We start from the raw sequence: 23,662 nt of genomic DNA on the forward strand, positions 1-23,662 counted from the left end.
CAGCCGGTCCATGCGGGTCCTCCACACGACCAGCACACCTTCGATGAGTACCTGCACTGGCTTCACAGGTCTACGAGGACACATATCAAGCCCCCGTACACTGAGGAGGCGATTGACGAGGACTCGGAGGAAGATATGATCGAAGATGTGTACGACGTTGCCACTAGAGAGGACACACAGCTACAGAGAACCCCGATACAAAGATACGTGGTAAGATACTTGAATGGTATAATTTGTTATCCATTTGGTATTAATTATGTATACTAAAAATGTTCAACCGCGTTTCTAAACCCAGACGACATAATTATCGAGACTGTCCAACGAAGCAGCGTGCCGGCTTCACGAGTCTAGAGGGCAGGGGCCAGGTGTTCTCGAGGCTTTTGTGGAGGTAAACATAAACTAGTCTGTTCCGAAATTATTTCTTTAGTGTATATGCGTTTGTGAAATGCGCTAACTTTAACGTCTATTTATGCAGAAGGTGAAGAAGAGCTGCAGGAAGCTAGCTCAAAAGTTGAGCTGCATGGACACTCCTTATAAGAAACCGCCGCTCCCAGCGCAGTCGGGTGGTACGTCTTCAGCCTCTTTGAGGACGCCAGCCGGCTCTTCTCAGCCGGTGACATGTGCCACTTCCGCAGTGCGTACACCACCATATTATAGCGCTGGGAAGGACCCTGCAATCGAGGACGACGACGACGACGATGACGAGTGGGAAGATTGGCCGCAGGACGAGATCGACATGTCTCAGCTAGGCGGTGCCCCGCTTGGCACCCAAGGAGCATCACAGGTACTAACAAAGGTAGTTTCTTTAAATACGTAGGCTACATAAACTAACGATCACAAAGAATTCTAAGTAATCGTGCATATCACATACTTGCAGGGTACAAGCCATACGCACCGGCGACGCGACCGCACCGACGTTGGCTAAACTCCCAATGTGTTGCCAACAAATCCGAAGAGACATAGACGTCCGAGGAATCCTTACACTCCTGGGTCTTAGTTTGTTAGGTCGAACTATTATTGGGGTCCGAAACTTGCAGGCTTATTTGGTTATGTTATATCGAACTTAAGTCAAACTTATATGGCAGCTTGTCAATTTATGTTATTTGCTTCATATTCGTTTCAATGCATCGCGACATCATTGCTTGCGAGATTAAGTAACAACTAGTTCAAAAAACGGCTTTCAAAAAATATTCGTTTCAATCCGATCCAATTTTTCGTAATCGATTAGTTAACATGGTGTTTAACCGTATTATGAAAGACGGAAAAAATATCAATTGACTTATAAATTTCTCTATTCGGCCTTGAAAAAAAATTAACAAAATATAAAAATAAATTCACTATTCATTTTACGTCAAACAATACTTACAACAACTCCCACCATCGGCGCGACGCGTTCCGATTAAACCGTCCAGGTACCGTCGAGTTGGCGGCGGGCACGGCGGGCAGGCTTGCTGCTCAGGCTGGCATGACTGGCTGCGGGGTTTTATTTGGCCCAGCCGCGCCATGACCCCTGGCGCGGCACTGCCGCGCCTGCCCCGTCAGCGGTCATCGCTCCTGGTCGCCGCAACGTCAGCCCTGTGCCGCGCCACCATGCATAGCGCGGCACAGACATTTAGCCGCGCCAGGGCAATAGGCGCGGCCAAAAGTGTTAGTTTTAAAAAATAAAAATCGAACGTGTTAGATTTAAAATTAGTTTCAAAGGTTAAAATTAAAAAAAAAATCAAATGGAGCGGCCCGAAGCATAGCGAGTGCATGTTTGGATGGAGGTGTGGTAAAGTTGTTTGGCCATGTAATCTTCCTGGGCGTCCGATTTTGAACACTTTGTAACTATGATCGATTGTCTGTCCAGGCAATATCTCTGAGAGACTTTCCTTCAAAAATATCTCTGAGAGACAACGATCCAAGCGTGCATGCGAAGACAAGAGGCGTGGATCGATAACGAGTAGAGGGACCGGAGCCCAGGTATAAAGATAACGATTCTCCCAAAAAAAAACACAGCAGACATTTAGGTATATACTCCCTCGGTTCTAAATTAAAAGTCTTTAACTTTTTTTGGTACATCCATTTTACTACTAGATATGATAATATGTCAAGATACGTAGTTAAATGGATTAAACAAAAAAATCAAAACAACTTATAATTTAGAACGAATGGAGTACATTGGTACGCGTCGCTAATTTCATTTGTAGGCCAACTCATGGATTGACATGTTGGAAATTGTAAGAGGTTAGGGATTAGAGAGGTGTTTCACAAATCAATCAACTCGATTATAAGCTAAATCCTGACACTATATAAGACTAGTCATAATAATAGCCCCGTTCGGCTTGCTGAATCTTGGCTGAAAATGGCTGAAAAACGCTGTTCTGGCTGAATTGTTGTGAGAGAAAAACACTGTTCCAGCTGAAAAAACAAGCCGAATATAGGGTAAGCCAAATGGGGCCAAATAATTTTTGTATGCAAAAATCTAATGCATTGTAAATGCACTACAAGATAATAGCTTAAAGCAGTATCAAAATTATGTGTCAATACATGAGGTTAACACCAATGTACTTGTTCAAATTAGCGGCAAAACCTTGGTTAGAGACAGAGGATAATATTTTATATAAGAGACTTGTGACTTTTAAAACTATATGGTTGGGACGACAATCTAATTCTTTTTTAGAAAAAAACAAAATAAATTAAACTTGAATCAATGCAAATTTTTAATAACCACACGAGAAACTAAATAATATGTCATAAAACATCAAAAATATTTTAGAGGGTCAATTAAATTAATTCATCTGGACATGTGTGTACGTAGCACCATATTTTTTAGCAATTTTTTAATAACCACACGAGAAAATTAATCCGTGAGATGAATTTATTAATCCTAATTAATCTGTCACTAGCACAATGTTACTGTAGCATCGTATTGTCAAATCATGGACTAATTAGACTTAAAAGATTCGTCTCGCAAATTAATCATAAACTATATAATTAATTATTTTTTAATATATATTTAATACTTTATGTACGTGTATAAACATTCAAATGGAATATGGAGTAAACTTTACGCACAAGGGCTGGCCACGGCGTTGCCAACATGGAAGCCGTCCCAGCAACACGTACGGGGCTCTGCTGCACCAGATCGCTAAAATTGATTTCTTCGGAATTCAGATACCACAGGGACGGTGATCGAGAAGCAGAGCACACAGCACGCTAGTCGCCACTGGGATGGAGATCGTCAGATGGATGCGCACCTACTCCACCTTGCCGGTCATCCAGTACTGACTACTACTGAGACCGCGAAATTTTGTCTCCTTTTAGTTTGACTGACAGGTAAGGCAGGCAGAGGAACACACCACAACAATAACATTACTTGTCGTATATAAGCACACATTTTAGGCAGAAATGCACATGAATTCCAGGCAATGCAAGACACGTAACCATTTTAGACTTTAATTACTAGACAGCACCACACAAGACCTGGATCTGGATCTGATGACTTGGCAGCAGGCAGCAGGGTGCATGCACGGCACAAGCCCCTGCTTGAATCTTGATCCTTCTGCAAATGCCTGATTACTGGTATCACTAGCTACCTAGCTACTCACATAAATTATGTACTAAGTACTAACAATGTAGTGTTATGTTGATCTCTCCACCAACTTGGCCCAACGATCAATTGGGCCCTTGATCCACGCCCTGATCGGAAACGCCCAACCGTTTTATGATTGGTGAGCCCCGTCGCACAGCGTCATAAAAAGGACGGTGAGGCCGGGGCACAAGGCATGAGATTCACCTACGCCGCCAGAAACCCCACCTACATCCTAACCCTAGCCGATCTAGAGATGGGGCGCTGCCAATGACGGGAAGCACCGCCATCGGCCACCGCCGTCTCTGCACCGCCACAACTGTGACCGCGCCTTCACCGCCGGACTTCACCGCCTCATCGACAAGCACCGCGATGGCTAGCTCGTCTTCTGCGAAGGCGGCCGATGGTTTGCCACCCCGCATCTCTCTCTCTGTTTGCTCGCACTAGATTACGTTCTAGGGTTTACTATTTCTTTCCAATGCTAGTTCTACATGCTAGACCTATGTCTAGTGGATCCTGTTAGTACTATCAATGGTATCAGACGCCTAACTAGGTGCAGATCTAGCTCTTGGAGTAGATCAGAACAAAAAAGTAGAAGGAGGGGACTCGATTTGCCAATCGGATCGAAACCCTAACTCAACACGAAACCCTAACCCTAACCGCAAGAGAGTAACGACGAAGAAAGGGAGGACCTACCCGGACTGCCCGCCGCACGTCACCACCGCCGTTGTGCGGGTAGATTGGGACGAGCCGCCGCTCGACGTAGGGTCGTCGGCGCGCGGGCTCAGGGCACCGACGCGAGACTAGTCGACGGCGGGCGTGCTCACCCACTGTGGAACGCGCGCTCCGGTGAAGGGGAGTTCGCTCCGGCGCCGCACTCCTCCTCCGGTTGCCTTGCGTGGCCGCTTCGGACGCCGCCGGGTGAGAGAGAAGAGAGGGGGAGAGAAAGAACGCGAATGAGCTAGGGTTATGGCGCACCGCCACGGCGGAGGAGTTTTGATCTCGCGAGAATGACGCCTAGCCGTCGGATGAAGATCGACGACTTAGAACGAATCAGGCCAAAAGCGGCTAAGGCGGGATTGGAGATTCCCGGCCTAGGCCCAGGTTGCGGCCTGGGCGCAGGGGAGCAGGCGCGCGCGCCGTGTTGAGCCGCCACTGGGCCACGCGCACGGATACAAAAAAGAGATGGGCCGCGTACTGTTTCACCAGGCCGGGCCGACTGAACAGTAAACGCAGAGTTTTTGTTTTATTATTTTCAGAAGCAAATTTTTGATGCTTTTGTCTAGTTTAAATCTCTGTCAAAATTTGAACCAACGGGATAATTTTTTAGAGAGTAGATGAGTACAGTAAAATGCTTCTGAAAAGTAGATAAATTATTTTTTCATGTTCCCGCTGTAATGTTAAAGTTTATCATCTTCTAATTAAATTCGAACCAACAGGAGAATTTAATTTGAAGATCAGTTATTTTTAGTCAGCAAATTATAATATTGTTATTTTTTGGACCAACGTTGATAATAGCAATATTATAATGTTTATTCATAAGTTTTTCCATGCATTAATTCTATTTCTGCCCAACGGTGATGTAGATTATACAAGGGGGAGAGATAAGATATAAAAGCTCAAAGAAGTAGAGGTTGAACATGGATATGGACAAAGAGAGAGCAACATTGAAGAAAAGAGATGGATCAAAATTTCTTGGACAAGAGAAGCACACAAGTAGGGGGAGCAAGCTCATGAACGGGGAGCAAGCTCATGAACTTTGATTGATGGCATTTGATATGTGCATATTCATGTGCTTGCTTGCATTGCATAAGCTTTCAAATTCAATATGCATGCTTGTGTGGTGTATGCTAGTTGTAGAACTTGAATGATGATTTGATAACTAGCATGCATAGGATGATAGCTAGACACTTGGTATGCTTTTCAAGTGATGCTAGTACCTTGCTTTTAATGTTGATCTCACAAGGTATCTAGTGCTTTTATTTCCAAGTGATATCTAGCTAACCATGGTGCTAAGGATGAACTTAAAGGTGCAACTCCGATTGGTACATGCTTCAAAGGTTTATTCTATACACCTTAGCATCATTTGGTAGTAATTACTCTCCCACAATTTTAATCTATGCATATGTACGAGCTTCAAATCAAACACTCTAGCACATATATATGGGGAGCAAATACTACCATTTTAGGTTTGTGGTACTTGTCCAAAATTATTTTCACACGGTAAAATTGCTTGGGCAAGCAACATGAATCTAAAAGAGCTTAATTTCCATATCTTTGTAGAGTTGTCATCAATTACCAAAAAGGAGGCGATTGAAAGGTCCTCGTGTGGTTTTGGTAATTGAGTGACAACCTAGGTGGACTAATTGTGTTTATGTGAGATACACAGGTGATTAATCCACATGTATATATGTGTGAGCAACATATGCCATGAAGGTGAAAATGGCTTGTAGATGTTGCAAAGCTCACACATGTGATGATGAAGGAGCTCATTGCATATGAGACATGACATTGAGTCATATGATCAAGGTAGAGAAGATCAAGACAAGACTTGGTTTGATGGACCGATTGCAAGCGTGAAGGGCAAGTCGGAGGCTTTGGAGCGATGGACCGCATGGCGATGAAGCTTGAGCAAGACGTGGCGCTGATGAACGAAGGCAACGGTGAAAAGCAAGTGAAGTCAAGATCGATGAACCAATATGATCACGTGATGATATGAAGTGGATCATATCATTGTTGATCGTGTTGGTGCATGTGTTGCATCGATATTGGAGGAGATGGAATGGAATGCGTAAGGCAAAGGTATAACCTAGGGCATTTTATTTCACCGGTCATAGGTGTGTAGAGAAGTTTGTGACCGGGTTTAGGATAGATGGCCGTACTATCAAGAGGGGCAAACTTGTTTGCATATCGGTCATCTAGTGCCACTCGAGTGATCTAACTTTGCATCGTCGCTAGGATTGAGTGGCGTGGCAAGTTGAGTGGCTAATCCTTTGAAAAATGGTTGTGAAAATGCTAACACACATACACATGGTGGTGTACACTTGGTGGTGTTGGCACATTTATAAAGGAGATGAAGTTAGAGTTGATGTGGATCAACTCGGCGATGGAACGGAGGTGAGAAGGGTTCGGAACTCCACCGGCGGAGTGTCCATCCGTAGAGTGCGGATAGTCCGACGGTGCCACCGGTGCCCTATTCCGAAAAGATAGGGTCTCACAGAGTAGACCGGACACTGGTCACGTAGTGATGTAGACTAGGCCTGAGCTTCCGAAAGGTATGATAGCGTCGGTTGGAGGAGACTCAATGTTCACGATCTAGGCTTCAAACCAAGACTGATTCGGACCCCCGCAACTATTACACCACTGCTCCGTTGGTTATCAACCACGCGAATGCGATTGACCTCGCCGAGAAGGCTTTCCTATAAGCGAATCGAGAACACAAGCAAGAACGAGATAAACGCAATCTAAAATTGCAAATAAATATGAGGCTTATGATAATGAGAAAAAGTTCAAGTCTTTATTCAAAAGGACTAATTGCCATAGGCGAACAAGATCAAGAACTGGAGCCCTAGTTCACAGCAAGCGGCCTTGGCGGCGACAGTTGCAGCAAAACGACGTCTGTTTCACGAGGAAATCAAGAACTAAACAAAACCCAAACCCTAAGGAGAGCGACAGCTGCTATTTATAGAGTCTTGGGTGTCACCCTCCTTGGATGCGCCCCCTAATGGGCCCAAACACGATACACGGTCCAACGGACCAAAAGACGGTGTCGCAGCACCCTGACAGATTCTGGATGCTGACTTATTTCAATGATTCTTGTTGATTCCGAAGGTCTTTTAACGTGAAACCACTTGGATTGGCTTCCTTATCAAATTAGCTTTCCATCCATATATGGATCATCAAAAACGAAGTCCGGATGCGTCCTGGGTGACCAGTTTAAGGCAGACTAGTCCTGGAGGCCGAGATAGACTCGAACTTGATTTGGGTCTCCACCTTGGTGACTCGAACCGGATGAGCTTCGGGTCTCCTTCTTGCTTAGGACACCCTAGCTGATCTCCTTGGTCTCCATATGGTTCTCCAAGCATGGTCATATGTATAGACGTCATGTCCTCATCATCCTCCCTTTCTTGACGAAAAGCCTTTCTCGGAGTTGATTTTGTTTGAAGTCGATCCTACACAACATGAGGACAAACGAGATTTCCAAAATAATGGGAATGGATAATGTTGTGAGAAAGAATATGACCACATGTCCAGGTTTGTAGCATGTCTTATCCTACAGACATGTAGTCTGCTCGATTGAAATACCTGGACATGTGGTCATATTCTTTGGATTTAAAGAAGACAACAATATATGCTACAAACCTTGACATGTAGTCTGCTCGATTGAAATACACATGATGTTTGCCAATACTATCCTACAAAAGATTAGTACTAACAAGAAATATATGCTCCCTTTATTTGGATTCCACTTGTGTTCGAAAAGCAAAACTAGAGGAATATGGCATAACAACAATGTTGATTTTATTATCATCTAGTTGATCATTAATTTGCACAACTAAAGGAGAATTTGGATTTGTACAAATGTAAACTCGTTGTATCAAATATTGCCCTTGGTTGTTATATTTACCAGAAACATGATATGTATGTCTAGAGAACCATGGCAAATCAGCATATGCATAAAGTTTCTCCTCTAAAGAACTAAGATTACATGGAACATCAAATTTAATGTAACCCAAAGTATTTAAAGAAGACAACAATTTTAGCTCATCAACTTCACTAGCATTATGAATAATAAGTCTATTTTCAGCACAAGTGCTCATTTTCAGCACACATATAGCATGATCGTTCTTCAATGATTGCATGGGTATAACATAAATATCATCATGTAAGTCATCTTCATCACAAGAAATATCAAGCAAATCATCTTGTGACAAAGGTAAATCAAGTGAATGCTCCACTAAAATTTGCTCTATCATAGCATGATTGGTGGAAAAATTCAGCACATCAAGAGAACTCTCACCTTCTGTGAGTTTAGCATCATGGGCATTACCTTTGCTCTCATGTTCAGGAGGGGTAATAGTTGATGGTTCTGAATTTTCACATGAGGCTGTGAGCTTCTTATTTTCTATCACGTCATCCTCGCTCTTTTCTACATTGTCCTGCAAAAGGTTAGGCATAGCAGGAGGAATAACAACAGACTCTTCCTCTAAATGGTGCACCTCATCATATGAAGTCAAAACAGGAGGTGGATTAACAAAGGTTTCTCGCATAAGGAGTTTTATATCATTCCAAGTTTGAGGTTTATTAGAAGGATCTAAAGACTCCCACCAAGATAAAGCAGAATGTCGCAAAACACTAACTGCACTTTTTACCTTCCTCCTTGGACACATAAAGCGAGTAGCAAATATGTTATCGATGGCAATTTCCCACTCCATGTACTTATCAGCACCTATACCATCATAAGTCGGTGGATACGGACAACCTGTCATTGTTAGAAGACAGTAAAAGACAACACAAAAGTATTATTCCTACCAACTACTTAGGTTGTGGACAAGGAAAAACAAGGTACTCAACTCTCAAGCATCTTACCACGGTCTTACAAGTGTTCTTACCAAAGCAACAGGCGGTGCAATCGGTCGGCGACTGTGATACCGTTGTAGCTTGAGTGTAACAGTTGCAAGGCGAACCTGTACTTGGTTAGAAGAAAGTGGAGCTTAGATAGGCACAATATAGTAGCAAGGAATAGCAAAATTCGCAACTAAATAGCAAAGCTGAATAAGTATCCCAAGTACTTGTCTTAGTTGCTGGCCTACTCACGTTCCAAGTACCAGATGTATTAAGTGATGTGAACAGCAAGAATATGATTAGGAACAAGGTAGAAATCAGCACACGCAAACATAGCTCAAATGACGCTCTCTATGTGTTCCTCTAGATATTGTTCCTCTTTTGCCCCTCTCTTTTTTCTATTTTTTGGGCTGTCGTTGTTTTTTTGAGAAATTTTGACTTTTTATTTTTATTTTTTTTATATTTTTTCTTCACTTAGGAGCACAAAAGAAGTAACCATAGAAAATATGAGCTTAAACAAGTGAAAGACGTGGCCTGTGGAATTTTTAGAAGACATGCTTAAAATCGACAAAAACCTTATGACCACGAAAAGAGGATCTTGTGACCAGTTTTTGACCAAAATAAAAATCTTTGACCCTGACAAATCAGGGGATGGATGGATCCAAAAAAATTTCTAATTGATTTTGATATATGGAACGTCGAAATCCGAATTCATATGCGAAAACTAGACCATTTTTACGAACGCACTCCGAATTAGAGGACAAAACGGAAACAATGCACGCAAAATTGGTCACGACAGCAAGGATTTGATGGAAACAGTGAAGACAAGTGTAGGAAATTAGATGGTGTGGACTAGGGTTTGATGGATACAAAGGAAACTCAACAAGACTTGGAGATGTTCACGGATTATGATAAAAAATAAAGGGAAAAACACAAACTGGACTAAAAAACGATCTAAAACCAGCAACAAGAATTTGACCTAGGGCACAAACTCAACAACGCAAAACACAGATGAACTTGCATGGCACAATGAGGCTATAGGATGTGAATATGTGACGATATATATTTTTTTGGTTTTTTTGTAGACTATAGGTAATGCAAAAATAGTAACAATCTAAAGGGGAAAACAAAGTTATACCTAACGGACAATAAGGTCTCTGATACCACTTGATGTAGACTAGGCCCGATCTTTCGAAAGGTATGATAGCGTCGATTGGTGGAGACTCGATGTTTATGATTTAGGCTTCGAACCAAGACTGATTTGGACCCCCGCAACCATTACACCACTGCTCCGTTGGTTATCAACCACGCGAACGCGATTGACCTCGCCGAGAAGACTTTCCTGCAAGCAAATCGAGAACACAAGCAAGAACGAGATAAACGTAATCTAAAATTACAAATAAATATGAGGCTTATGATAATGAGAAAAAGTTTAAGTCTTTATTCGAAAGGACTAATCGCCACAGGCGAACAAGATCAAGAACTAGGGCCCTGGTTCACAGCAAGCGCCCTTGGCGGTGACAGTTACAGCAAAACGACGTCTGTTTCACGAGGAAATCAAGAACTAAACAAAACTCAAACCCTAAGGAGAGCGACGGCTGCTATTTATAGTGTCTTGGGCGTCACCCCCTGGACGCGCCCCCTAATGGGCCCAAACACGATACACGGTCCAACGGACCAAAAGACGGTGTCATAGCACCCTGACAGATTCTGGACACTGACTTTTTTTTATGATTCCCGTTGATTCCAAAGGTCTTTTGATGTGAAACCACTTGGATTGGCTTCCTTATCAAATTAGCTTTCCATCCATATATGGATCATCGCAAATGGAGTACGGATGCGTACTAGGTGACCAGTTTAAGGTAGACTGGTCCTGGAGGCCAAGATAGACTCGAACTTGATTTGGGTCTCCACCTTGGCGACTCGAACCAGATGAGCTTCGGGCCTCCTTCTTGCTTAGGACACCCTCGCTAATCTCCTTGGTCTCCATATGGTTCTCCAAGCATGGTCATATGTATAGACGTCATGTCCTCATCACGTAGTGACCGGACGCTAGGTTCCAGCATCCGGTCAGAAGTGGCAGTCAGCAGGCAGGCATCGGTCTTCGACCGGACGCTGACGTTGGAAGTGACCGGACGCTAACAGGGTGCATCCGGTCAAGGTGACATGTGATGACGCAGGCAGAGCAAGGTTGCTGGAGGTGACCGGACGCTGGTGCTGCGTTCGATCATGATCGACCGAACGTGTCCGGTCATGTCTGGTACCTTACTAGAAATGACCGGACGCTGGGGTTGCTAAGTCCGGTTAGTTCAAGCTGCTGCGTCCGGTCGACAGATGACCGTTGAGATTGGGCAAACAGTATTTGAAGCAGAGGACACATGGCGTGCATCGCACGACCGAACACTGAGGTCCAGCGTCCGGTCGATCGGACTGGAGCATCCAGTCGTCCCGACTTTTGCCCAGTGAATGAGTAACGGCTCTATTTATTCATGGGGTTATAAATAGAAGCCATGGTCGGCCTTGGGCCAGAAGCTGAGCACACTAGAGCCTTGGTGGCTTGTGTAGTAGTGCTTGGGAGCCCTCCATCTCACATATACTTGATAGTGATCATTCGATTGTGTGAGAGAGCAATTCTAGTGCGATTGCATCATGAGGTTGCATCGAGTGGCACTAGGTGATTGAGTTGCAAGCCGGTGGTGCTTGTTACTCATGGAGGTTGCCACCTCCTAGACGGCTTGGTGGTGGTCTCCGTTGAAGCCTTTAAGAAGTGTGTGCGGTGCTCCGGAGAAGAGCTTTGTGAGGGGCATTGTGCTCACCCCATGGGAGCCACGAAGAGCAACTCTAGTTGAGCGTGTCATTGAGCTACCCTCACTTTCGGGGTAGGTTCTTGCCGTGCCCGACGTGCGGGCTTGGCGGGTGATGCCAATTATCCGTTGAACCACCAAGTGAGCGGTCGACACAATGGGGACATAGCGTGTTGGCAAGCACGTGAACCTCGGGAGAAAAATCATCGTGTCAACCTTGTTCTTCCCATTGGTTTGCATCCTCGTTACACAAGCTTGTAATTACTTTCATATACTTTATGCTTGTGTAGTTGCTCTTGTAACTAGTTAGCTTGTGTAGCTTACTAGTTACCTTCTTGCTTGTGTAGCATAGAAGTAGCTCCCTTGCGTGGCTAATTAGGTTTGTGTAACCTTGTTAGTCACTTTGTTTAGTTTGTGTAGCTAAGTATTTGTGCTCTCTAATTTGGCATTGGTTGCCTTGTTATTGAGCATTGCTAGTGAGCTTAGTTGGCTTTATGCTTTTGCTTACTAGCATGTGTAGGAGCTCCCTTGTTGCTTAAAGTACTAGTGGCATAGGTTTGTATGACCTTGCTCCTAGAATTGGTTAGGTGAGCTCTAGCTAGCCCGGCACCTTTGTTGCTTAATTAGTATCTTTGGAAGGTGCTAGAGAACATAGAAAGAGAGGTGTAGTCTTGGCTAGACCGATAGTTCTAATTCCACACTTATTTCGGTTAGCCGACGCGATTAATTTTAGAAAGGACTATTCACCCCCCCCCTCTAGTCCGCCATCTCAACCCTACAAGTGGTATCAGAGCTAGGTCTCTTATTTGTGGTCTTCACCGACCCGAGAGGATGGCGGCTTATGGGCTAGATGTTGATTGTCCACACATTTTTTATGGCACACACTTTACACAATGGAAAAATTGGATGATATGCAATTTTAAGTTTATTTGCCCTCAAATATGGTGGACGGTAGATGTAGGCTTTTCTCATGTGTTGGATGAAGATAATCTAACTCAAGCACAAGAGAAATGCCTAGATCTTGACATCCAAGCTACTAACATCATGTATAGATCTTTGCATGATTGTATATTTGGAGAGATCATTGACATGAAGACCGCCCATGAGATTTAGAGTTATCTCAATGAGAAATATGGGACGGTCTCCGATGATGATGATGAGCCCAAGATGGAGGCACATGAGTGTGTTGAGCATAACCATAATTTGGTGATTGTGGAAGATTGCTCCACCTCATGGTCAAGTGATGATGATAATGATCATATCACAAGATCACTTGACAAGATTGATGATGATGCCACAAGTGGTGCCAATGATGATGCTACTCCATGCACACTTGATGGTGATAATGATGGATCATGCTCGGGCTATGAGAGTGATGTTTCTTCAAGCTCTCCAACTACATCACATTGCTTCATGTCACAAGGTGACACTAAGGTATCTAATGCAAATGTGATTGATCTTGATTCATATGAGGAGCTTCTAGATAGATATGGTTGCATGATCAAATCTTTAGAAAAAGAGATGGCTAAAACCAAGAAATTGAAAATTGAAAACTCTTTTCTAAAGAACACATGTGAACAACAAAAGCATCTACTTTATGTTACTACTTGTTCACATGAGGAGCTAAAATTGGCTCATGAGGAACTTAGTGTTGCTCATGATAACTTGGTACAAGACCATGCTTTTCTCACTAAGGAGATTTCTCATGGAAAAACTAAAACTAGTGAGAGCTCATCACATGGGTCAATTGATCAATCACATATTATTGCTAACCCTTGTGATATAGGCAAGAAGCATATATCCATCTCTTATGATGACTTATTAGATATGCCATGCTCTTCACATATAGGTGCTTGTTATACTTCTATATCTTGTGAGACTAACCTTTTGAAGGAGAACAATGAGCTCAAAAATGAAGTGAAGAATTTGAGCAATAAGTTAGAGGGGTGCTACAACTCAAAAGTCACATTTGAGCACATGTTGAAGACTCAAAGAAACTATGGTGACAAGTGTGGCCTTGGCTTCAAGAAGAAGATGACAAAGGGCAAAAGAAAGAGAGAGAGAAAGATGAAGAAGCTACAACAAAGAAAGCTCTCTCATACCATGTGCTACAGGTGTCATAAAGCAGGACACCTTGCAAATGGTTGCCCTAACATTGAGAAGCTCAAGAAGATAAAAGAAGAAGAGAGGCTAAAGCATGTTAAGTGCTTCAAGTGCCGCACTTAGGATCATCTTACCTCAATGTGCCCAACCAAGCAATTGGTAAAGCAACAAGTGAAACCTCAACCAAAGCCACAGGTTGAGCAAGAGAAGACACCCCAAGTTCAAATCAAGATCAACCATGAAGATGATGGTGATTTAATGATAAAGAAGAAGAAAACTAGAAGGGGTGAAAAGGCAAGGCATCCGATGCAAATTCAAGATGCCAAGATGATGAGCAAGAATGAAGATGAGAAGAAAGATTATGCTCATATCAAGTGCTTCAAGTGTAGAAGTACAGGACACTTTGCCTCTAAGTGTCCTACCAAGCTTGAGAAGAAGGCTCAAGCAATCCATGAGAGGCAAGGCAATGAGAAGCACCACATGAGCAAGGAAGAGAAGGCTCAATCAAAGAGAAAGTGCTACTCATACCGAAAAAGGGGACACATGACACATTCATGTCCCCTAAGTGATATTTCTAAGCCTATTTCAATTGTTGATAATAATGTGCTTAGAAAGGATGGTAATGGTACCTCTATAGTTGCTATTGCAAAATATCCCGTTATTCATACTAAGGCTATGCCTAAGTATGTTGCTCCTAACTTAAGAGGACCCAAACTTATTTGGGTACCATCAAAAAGTGGATGATTGATTGTAGGTACCATCGGCATTGGAGACTTGATTCAATTGATCTCATATTGTTCATCATATGTTGAATCAAGTTATGAAACTTAGTGCACATCCAAACCCAATGCCAAGAGAAATTTGAGTGAAGTCTAAAGTGCTATCAACATACAAGTGCTATAATTCAAGATGTTGGTAATTCATTGAATATATTTGATGACTTGCAAATAATTGAGTTGAAGCTTGCTAGTTGGATGATCATGAGCTAACCAAGGTATATCTCTTGTTGATCATTTCATTTGGGTGCATATGAGTTGATTGAATTGGATAAATATGCAATGTTGCTTGCTATGAGATGATTGAATGGATAATTGATTAGTAGTCAAGTTTGAATTGATTTGTGTTGGATTAATTCATGAGATGACTTTTAGTAAGTGATTTGAATGGATATATGTCTTATGGAAGTATTCAAACAAGTTAGTTTCAAGTTTGATTCATACATGATGAAGTATAGCTTAATTGTTGAAATCTATCCTATAATTGAGAATCTGAGCTAGCTGTGATCTTAGTCATGTTTGAGTAATCAACACTTATTGGATTGGCATAAAAATTGATGTACATGCTCTAGACTTATGGTATAATATGCTGTACAAATTTCATGAAAAATGGATAAGAGATGCTTTGGTTTTGGAGTAGTTCTTATCAGCTATAGTGCAGCAGTTTTTAGCATGTAGCAGTGGTGGAAGAATTGAAATCTGGTAGCAATCTAGAAGTCAAATGAAGCTCAAATTTTTACAGCTGCTAGATAACTTAGTAATGTACACCTTCACCAAATTTAGTGGTATTTGGATTTGTACTTTGGGAGATATGCTTATTTCTTTGAAGGGTACAAAATCTGTCAGAAAAGTGACAAATGTTGGATTGATCTAGAGTCACTTTGATTGAAAGGTCCTCAAGTTGGAAACATGTTTACAAGTGTTTGAGGTACCTAAGTTTGGTTTTGAGATGATCTAGAAGCATGACAAGCAAAGAGTATAAGGCTATTTTATTGTGGAGTGTACTCTGCACACATTCGGTACTCAAATTTGAAAGATTAAGATCAAACTCAAGATGAAGTTGAAGTTTAAGTTCTAGTGACTATTGGAAATCATTTGGTAGAAAGAAAAGGACTTAAACAAAAAGAAAGAAAAGGACTTAAAGAAGGAATCAAGGTTACTCACCAAGTTAAGTCCATCACTTGGATCAATCAATCAAGTCATTTCAAATAAGTATCAAGAATGATTCTTGGAGAGAGATCACTTCTCCCTAGTGTAGGGGCTTGACGCCTATGTGTAGGTGAACCAAGTGTGGTACTTGAAAGGCTAACATGGAAGTGGTGATCCGAGGAACATTTGAGATGCTTAGTTGAAGCAATCAAAAGGGTTGATCAAGAAAAGCAAGCAACACCCAAAAGAGAGCTAGTCATGATATTTCAAGTGGTATTCTCAAATTGATGCTCTCATGCAAGCATTGATCAAAAGATGAAGCAAGCCAACCACAACAAGAAAGTGCACTTGATCGTAAGTGGTATTCATTTTATATGGGTGAAGAATGAAATTCAACATGGTATTTATTAGTCTTCACCAAGCTTAAAATTGAACTTCACATTGCTATTGGAGTAATGAATTGGAATCTATGTGACTATCCTCTACTCCAACATAGCAAAGATATTATTGTAATGTGCATGATCATTTCATCCCTTACTAGTATACGGTTAGTGCATATAGTACATGCTTCATAGGATCATGCATAACAAATGAAATGCTTAAATTCATAGCCTACCACTATTGTTTGAATGATTACTTGATCTAGTGGTTAGTACATGAATTTGTTCATGAGCTAGTGAACCCAAGTACTTGACTCAATTTAGATTGCTAACAAGTGACAAGTACAATATTGGCAAGATAACCCTTGCAAGAGGTGTGAAGAAGCTTGTCATTGGTTCAAACCGGACTTGGAAGCTTAGGCAAATCAATTTAGTTCAAGTCAACCATAGAAGCTCATGATAGTGATAAGAGTACAAGCACAAGACAACAATGCAAATAGATATCTAGTTTGTTTGTTTCAAATGGTATCTAGACTCAAGTATTTTATCAAGAATCTACAAATGATGTCTAGATCAACTCACAAGTAATATCCTATAAGTGGTACTCATGAAGATAGCAAATGTTCAAGAAATGGTTTTTATTAAAAAAATCCAACAAGTGGTTCCATACTAGAAGATTCTTTCAAGTGATATCACATCTACACATAATATCAATCATGCAAGAAAATGGTTCCACAAGTGATCCTCAACTTTAAGTGATCATCAAGTGAAGAATGCATCCCTCACCTACAAGAGCTCAAGTGTATCAAATGGATGACCCATGCTATCACATAGGGGGAGGTGTCACATAAATTGGTGTCAAGATGAAAGATCCTATGTGTGGTATCTCAAGAAGCCTTACACAAGATACAAGTGGTATGAGTTACAGGTGATATCTACAAGTGGTGTCATTCCAACAATCAAGCGATGTCCATAAAAAATGCAAGATTCAAGCATCAACCATCTCCCCAAACATATACCTCTGCATCAATGAGAAGCTCACCTTTTATAAAAGTTGATGACAAAGGGGGAGAGATTATACAAAGATATGAAAGCTTTGAGATTGAGATTATACAAGGGAGAGAGATAAGATATAAAAGCTCAAAGAAGTAGAGGTTGGACATGGATATTGACAAAGAGGGAGCAACATTGAAGAAAAGAGATGGATCAAAATTTCTTGGACAAGAGAAGCACACAAGTAGGGGGAGCAAGCTCATGAACTTTGATTGATTGCATTTGATATGTGCATATTCATGTGCTTGCTTGCATTGCATAAGCTTTCAAATTCAATATGCATGCTTGTGTGGTGTATGCTAGTTGTAGAACTTGAATGATGATTTGATAACTAGCATGCATAGGATGATAGCTAGACACTTTGTATGCTTTTCAAGTGATGCTAGTACCTTGCTTTTAATGTTGATCTCACAAGGTATCTAGTACTTTTATTTCCAAGTGATATCTAGCTAACCATGATGCTAAGGATGAACTTAAAGGTGCAACTCCGATTGGTACACGCTTCAAAGGTTTATTCTATACACCTTAGCATCATTTGGTAGTAATTACTCTCCCACAATTTTAATCTATGCATATGTACGAGATTCAAATCAAACACTCTAGCACATATGTATGGGGAGCAAATACTACCATTTCGGGTTTGTGGTACTTGTCCAAAATTATTTTCACATGGTAAAATTGCTTGGGCAAGCAACATGAATCCAAAAGAGCTTAATTTCTATATCTTTGTAGAGTTATCATCAATTACCAAAAAGGAGGAGATTGAAAGGTCCTCATGTGGTTTTGGTAATTGAGTGACAATCTAGGTGGACTAATTGTGTTTATGTGAGATACACAGGTGATTAGTCCACATGTATATATGTGTGAGCAACATATGCCATGAAGGTGAAAATGGCTTGTAGATGTTGCAAAGCTCACACATGTGATGATGAAGGAGCTCATTGCACATGAGACATGACATTGAGTCATGTGATCAAGGTGGAGAAGATCAAGACAAGACTTGGCTTGATGGACCGGTTGCAAGCGTGAAGGGCAAGTCGGAGGCTTTGGAGCGATAGACCGCGTGGCGGTGAAGCTTGAGCAAGACGTGACGCCGATGGATGAAGGCAACGGTGAAAAGCAAGTGAAGTCAAGATCGATGAACCAATATGATTACGTGATGATATGAAGTGGATCATATCATTGTTGATCGTGTTGGTGCATGTGTTGCATCGATATTGGAGGAGATGGAATGGAATGCGCAAGGCAAAGGTATAACCTAGGGCATTTCATTTCACCGGTCATAGGTGTGTAGAGAAGTTTATGACCGGGTGTAGGATAGATGGCCGTACTATCAAGAGGGGCAAACTTGTTTGCATATCGGTCATCTAGTGCCACTTGAGTGATCTAACTTTGCATCGTCGCTAGGATTGAGTGGCGTGGCAAGTTGAGTGGCTAATCCTTTGAAAAATGGTTGTAAAAATGCTAACACATATACACATGGTGGTGTACACTTGGTGGTGTTGGCACATTTACAAAGGAGATAAAGTTAGAGTTGATGTGGATCAACTCGGCGATGGAACGGAGGTGAGAAGGGTTCGGAACTCTACCGGCGGAGTATCCGCCCATAGAGTGCGGACAGTCCGACGGTGCCACCAGCGCCCTGTTCCAAAAAGATAGGGTCTCACAGAGTGGACCGGACACTTGTCATGTAGTGACCAAATGCTGGGTTCCAGCGTCCGGTCAGAAGTGGCAGTCAGCGGGCAGGCGTCGGTCTTCGACCGGATGCTGGCGCTAGAAGTGACCGAACACTGACAGGGTGCATCCGGTCAAGGTGATGCAGGCAGAGCAGTGTTGCTAGAGGTGACCGGACGCTGGTGCTACGTCCGATTGCGACCGACCGGATGCATCCGGTCATGTCTAGTACCTTACTGGAAACGACTGGACGCTGGGGTTGCTAAGTCCGGTCAGTTCAAGCTGCTACGTCCGGTTGATAGATGACCGTTGAGATCGGGCGAACAATATTTGAAGCAGGGGACACATGGCGTGCATCGCACGACCGGACGCTGTGGTCCAGCATCTGGTCGATCGAACCGGAGCGTCCGGTAGTCCCGACTTTTGCCCAGTGAAGGAGTAACGGCTCTATTTGTTCATGGGGTTATAAATAGAAGCCATGGTCAGCCTTGGGCTAGAAGCTAAGCACACTAGAGCCTTGGTGGCTTGTATAGTAGTGCTTGGGAGCCCTCCATCTCACATATACTTGATAGTGATCATTCGATTGTGTGAGAGAGCGATTCTAGTACGATTGCATCGTGAGGTTGCATCGAGTGGTACTAGTTGATCAAGTTGCAAGCCGGTGATGCTTGTTACTCTTGGAGGTCGCCACCTTCTAGATGGCTTGGTGGTGGTCTCCGTCGAAGCCCACAAGAAGCGTGTGCGGTGCTCCGGAGAAGAGCTTTGTGAGGGGCATTGTGCTCGTCCCTCGGGAGCCACGAAGAGCAACTCTAGTTGAGCGTGTCATTGAGCTACCCTCGCTTTCGGGGTAGGTTCTTGCGGTGCTCGACGTGCGAGCTTGGCGGGTGATGCCAATTAGCCGTCGAACCACCAAGTGAGCGGTCGACACAACGGGGACGTAGCGTGTTGGCAAGCACGTGAACCTCAGGAGAAAAATCATCGTGTCAACCTTGTTCTTCCCATTGGTTTGCATCCTCGTTACACAAGCTTGTAATTACTTTCATATACTTTGTGCTTGTGTAGTTGCTCTTGTAACTAGTTACCTTGTGTGGCTTACTAGTTACCTTCTTGCTTGTGTAGCATAGAAGTAGCTCTCTTGCGTGGCTAATTAGGTTTGTGTAACCTTGTTAGTCACTTTGTTTAGTTTGTGTAGCTAAGTATTTGTTCTCTCTAATTTGGCATTGGTTGCCTTGTTATTGAGCATTGCTAGTGAGCTTAGTTGGCTTTGTGCTTTTGCTTACTAGCATGTGCAGGAGCTCCCTTGTTGCTTAAAGTACTAGTGTCATAGGTTTGTGTGACCTTGCTCCTAGAATTAGTTAGGTGAGCTCTAGCTAGCCCGGCACCTTTGTTGCTTAATTAGTATCTTTGGAAGATGCTAGAGAACATAGAAAGAGGGGTGTAGTCTTGGCTAGACCGATAGTTCTAATTCCGCACTTGTTTCAGTTAGCCGACACGATTAATTTTAGAAAGGACTATTCACCCCCCTCTCGTCCGCCATCTCAACCCTACAGAAACGCTCACTCATCAAAGTGGCTTGAAGCCATGGAAGATGAAATGAAATCAATGAAAACCAATGGTGTTTGGAACTTAGAAACAATTCCTAAAGAAGCCAAAACAGTAGGCTGTAAATGGCTCTACAAAACCAAACATGACTCCAAAGGGAATATAGAAAGATTCAAAGCGCGACTTGTGGCGAATGGCTTCACACAAAGAGAAGGTATAGATTATAATGAGACATTTTCTCCAGTCTCATGTAAGGATTCTTTTAGAAAAATAATGGCGCTTATATCATATTACGATTTAGAATTACATCAGATGAATATAAAGATGGCATTCCTAAATGGGGATCTGGAGAAAAATGTTTACATGGCACAACCGAAAGGTTTTGTTATAGAAGGAAAAGAACGTATGGAATGCCGCCTGAAGAAATCCCTTTACGGATTAAAACAAGCTTCAAGACAGTGGTATTTGAAGTTTGATAGTACAATAAGAAAGTTTGGGTTTCAAGAAAATATCGAGGACAATTGCGTTTATGCAAAGTTCAAGAATGGGAAATACATTTTCCTAGTCTTGTATGTGGATGACATCTTGCTCGCTAGTAGTGATGTTAATCTACTACTAGAAACAAAAAAGTTCTTGTCCTCGAAGTTTGATATGAAGGATCACGGTGAAGCTTTGTTCGTCCTAGGAATATAGATTCACCGAGATAGAGAAAAGGGGGTTTTAGGATTATCACAAAAGGCATACTTAGAAAAAGTTCTAAAAAATACAGTATGCAAAATTGTAAGTCTTCACCTGCTCCCATAGTTAAGGGCGATAGATATGGGGAATTTCAATGTGCCAGTAACCAATATGAGATCGATCAAATGAAAGCGGTTCCATATAGTTCAGCTGTCGGAAGTTTATAGTATGCTCAAGTGTGTATTCACCCTAACTTAGCATTTGTTACCGGGTTACTTGGCAGATATTAGAGTAATCCAGGAATAGAACACTAGAAATTAGTAAAGAAAGTTTTGCGTTATATGTAAGGTACGAAGGGTCTCATGCTAACATATAGAAGATCTGATTTTCTACACATAGAGGGGTATTAGATTCTGATTATGCGGGAGATGACAGAAAGTCCATGTTAGGATACATATTCACTCTCGCAGGAGGAGCTATATCGTGGAAAAGCTCAAAGCAAACCGTCACTACATCATCCATAATGTATGCCGAGTTTGTAGCATGTTATGAGGCTACAGGGTAGGTGAATTGGCTGAAGAAATTCATGACCAGGTTGAAAGTGGTAGACGACATACATAAGCCACTTAAGTTATACTGCGATAATAATCCAGCAGTATGTTATGCTCACAATAATAAGTCAAGTGGTGCTGCCAAACACATTGACATAAAGTATTATGTTGTGAAAGATAAAGTCCGGGATCGTATAATTAGTCTTGAGCATATAAGAACAGAAAAGATGCTCGCGGATCTGTTTACAAAAGACTTACCACCCAACGTGTTCAGAGAACACTTAGCCGGCATGGGTTTAAGGGAAAGCCTATGATTCCTGAATAATAAGGGCCTAGTTGAGAATTTGTTTCATAACAGAGAGGTGCATTGTAGCTGTTTAATCTAATGGCAACTGACCGTGACGATGAGGCACGCTCTATGCACTAATCTGTGATGGAGTGAGAACAAGGTAAAGTAAGTTGAGTTTAAGTCATAAGGTAAGATCAAGGGGGAGAATGTTAGGTTGATCTCTCCACCAACTTGGCCCAACGGTAAATTGGGCCGTTGATCCACGCCCTGATCAGGAGCGCCCAACCGTTCTATGGTTGGTGGGCCCTGTCACACAGCGCCATCAAAAAAATGGTGGGGGCCGGGGCACAAGGCACGAGGTTCACTTGCGCCGTCAGAAACTCCACCTACATTCTAACCCTAGCTGGTTTAGAGAGGGGGCGCTGCCAACGATGAAAAGCATCGCCACCGGCCACCGCCGCCACTGTGACCGCGCCTTCACCGTCGGACTTCACCGCCTCACCGACAAGCACCGCGATGGCCAGCTCGTCTACTGTGAAGGCGGTCGATGGTTTGCCAGCCCGCATCTCTCTCTGTTTGCTAGCACTGGATTACGTTCTAGGGTTTACTATTTTATTTCAATGTTAGATATACATGCTAGATTTATGGCTAGTGGATCCTGTTAGTACTATTATCATGTAGTAGTAGTGTGTATGCATTGCCGAGGGCTTGCACGACTATATTATTATACATACTGGTCATGCAATAATCATGCATGATATGATCATATGTAGCAGCATGCATGCAGCGCAACTGATGAACTGAGAACACGTGGTGGCGGGTATGGAGGACTGGTGCTGTACCTGTACTACGTACGTACTGCTGCTGATGTAGACTACAGTACTAGATATCTCCTCACGTCAACTGGATGGTGTACGTATATATAGCATAGCTAAGCTGTTCATGAATGCCAATGGCCCCTGCTTCTGTTGCGCGCCTTTTTCCATCAATCAGGAGGGTCGCGTGCTGAGCATCCATCGGGCTCGGGCCGGTGCCTTTTTCCATCAATCAGCTGTGTGCTTAGTGCTAGGGTTCATCAGATAGCTGTTTTTTTTTTTTTGAAAAAAGAAGAAGGTATCGCTGGTGTCTTGATGAGGTACTAGCAGGAACGTCTGCATGCTGGTACTCAAGCACGCGTGCATTTTGTGTTGGTCCAGCTCCATACTCCTATTTTTCCAGCAGTAGTACTCGACTGCTGCTTTGTTCTCTAGATGCAGCAGATGTTGGTAGCCAAACATAAGTACACGAGATGCATGTGTTTTATGGTAGTTCTTCTCGATCACATGAGTAGATGCAGATGCTGGTAGCCAGAACTCAAGCTGGTGTGTGTGGGCAACAGGCCAAAACCAATGCATTTTGTGTTGCAGGAACAGGGCGGAAGAACAGTACCATGTTCTCCTACGACCAGTCAGACCATTGGCACGAGATTCCGACACGTTCTCCACGTGCACTGATGCGTTCCCGTCTCTGCCGCCTGCCCCTGCAACC

This window comes from Miscanthus floridulus, chromosome 16 (assembly GCF_019320115.1).
Source record: "Miscanthus floridulus cultivar M001 chromosome 16, ASM1932011v1, whole genome shotgun sequence".
In the NCBI taxonomy this organism is placed as follows: domain Eukaryota; kingdom Viridiplantae; phylum Streptophyta; class Magnoliopsida; order Poales; family Poaceae; genus Miscanthus; species Miscanthus floridulus.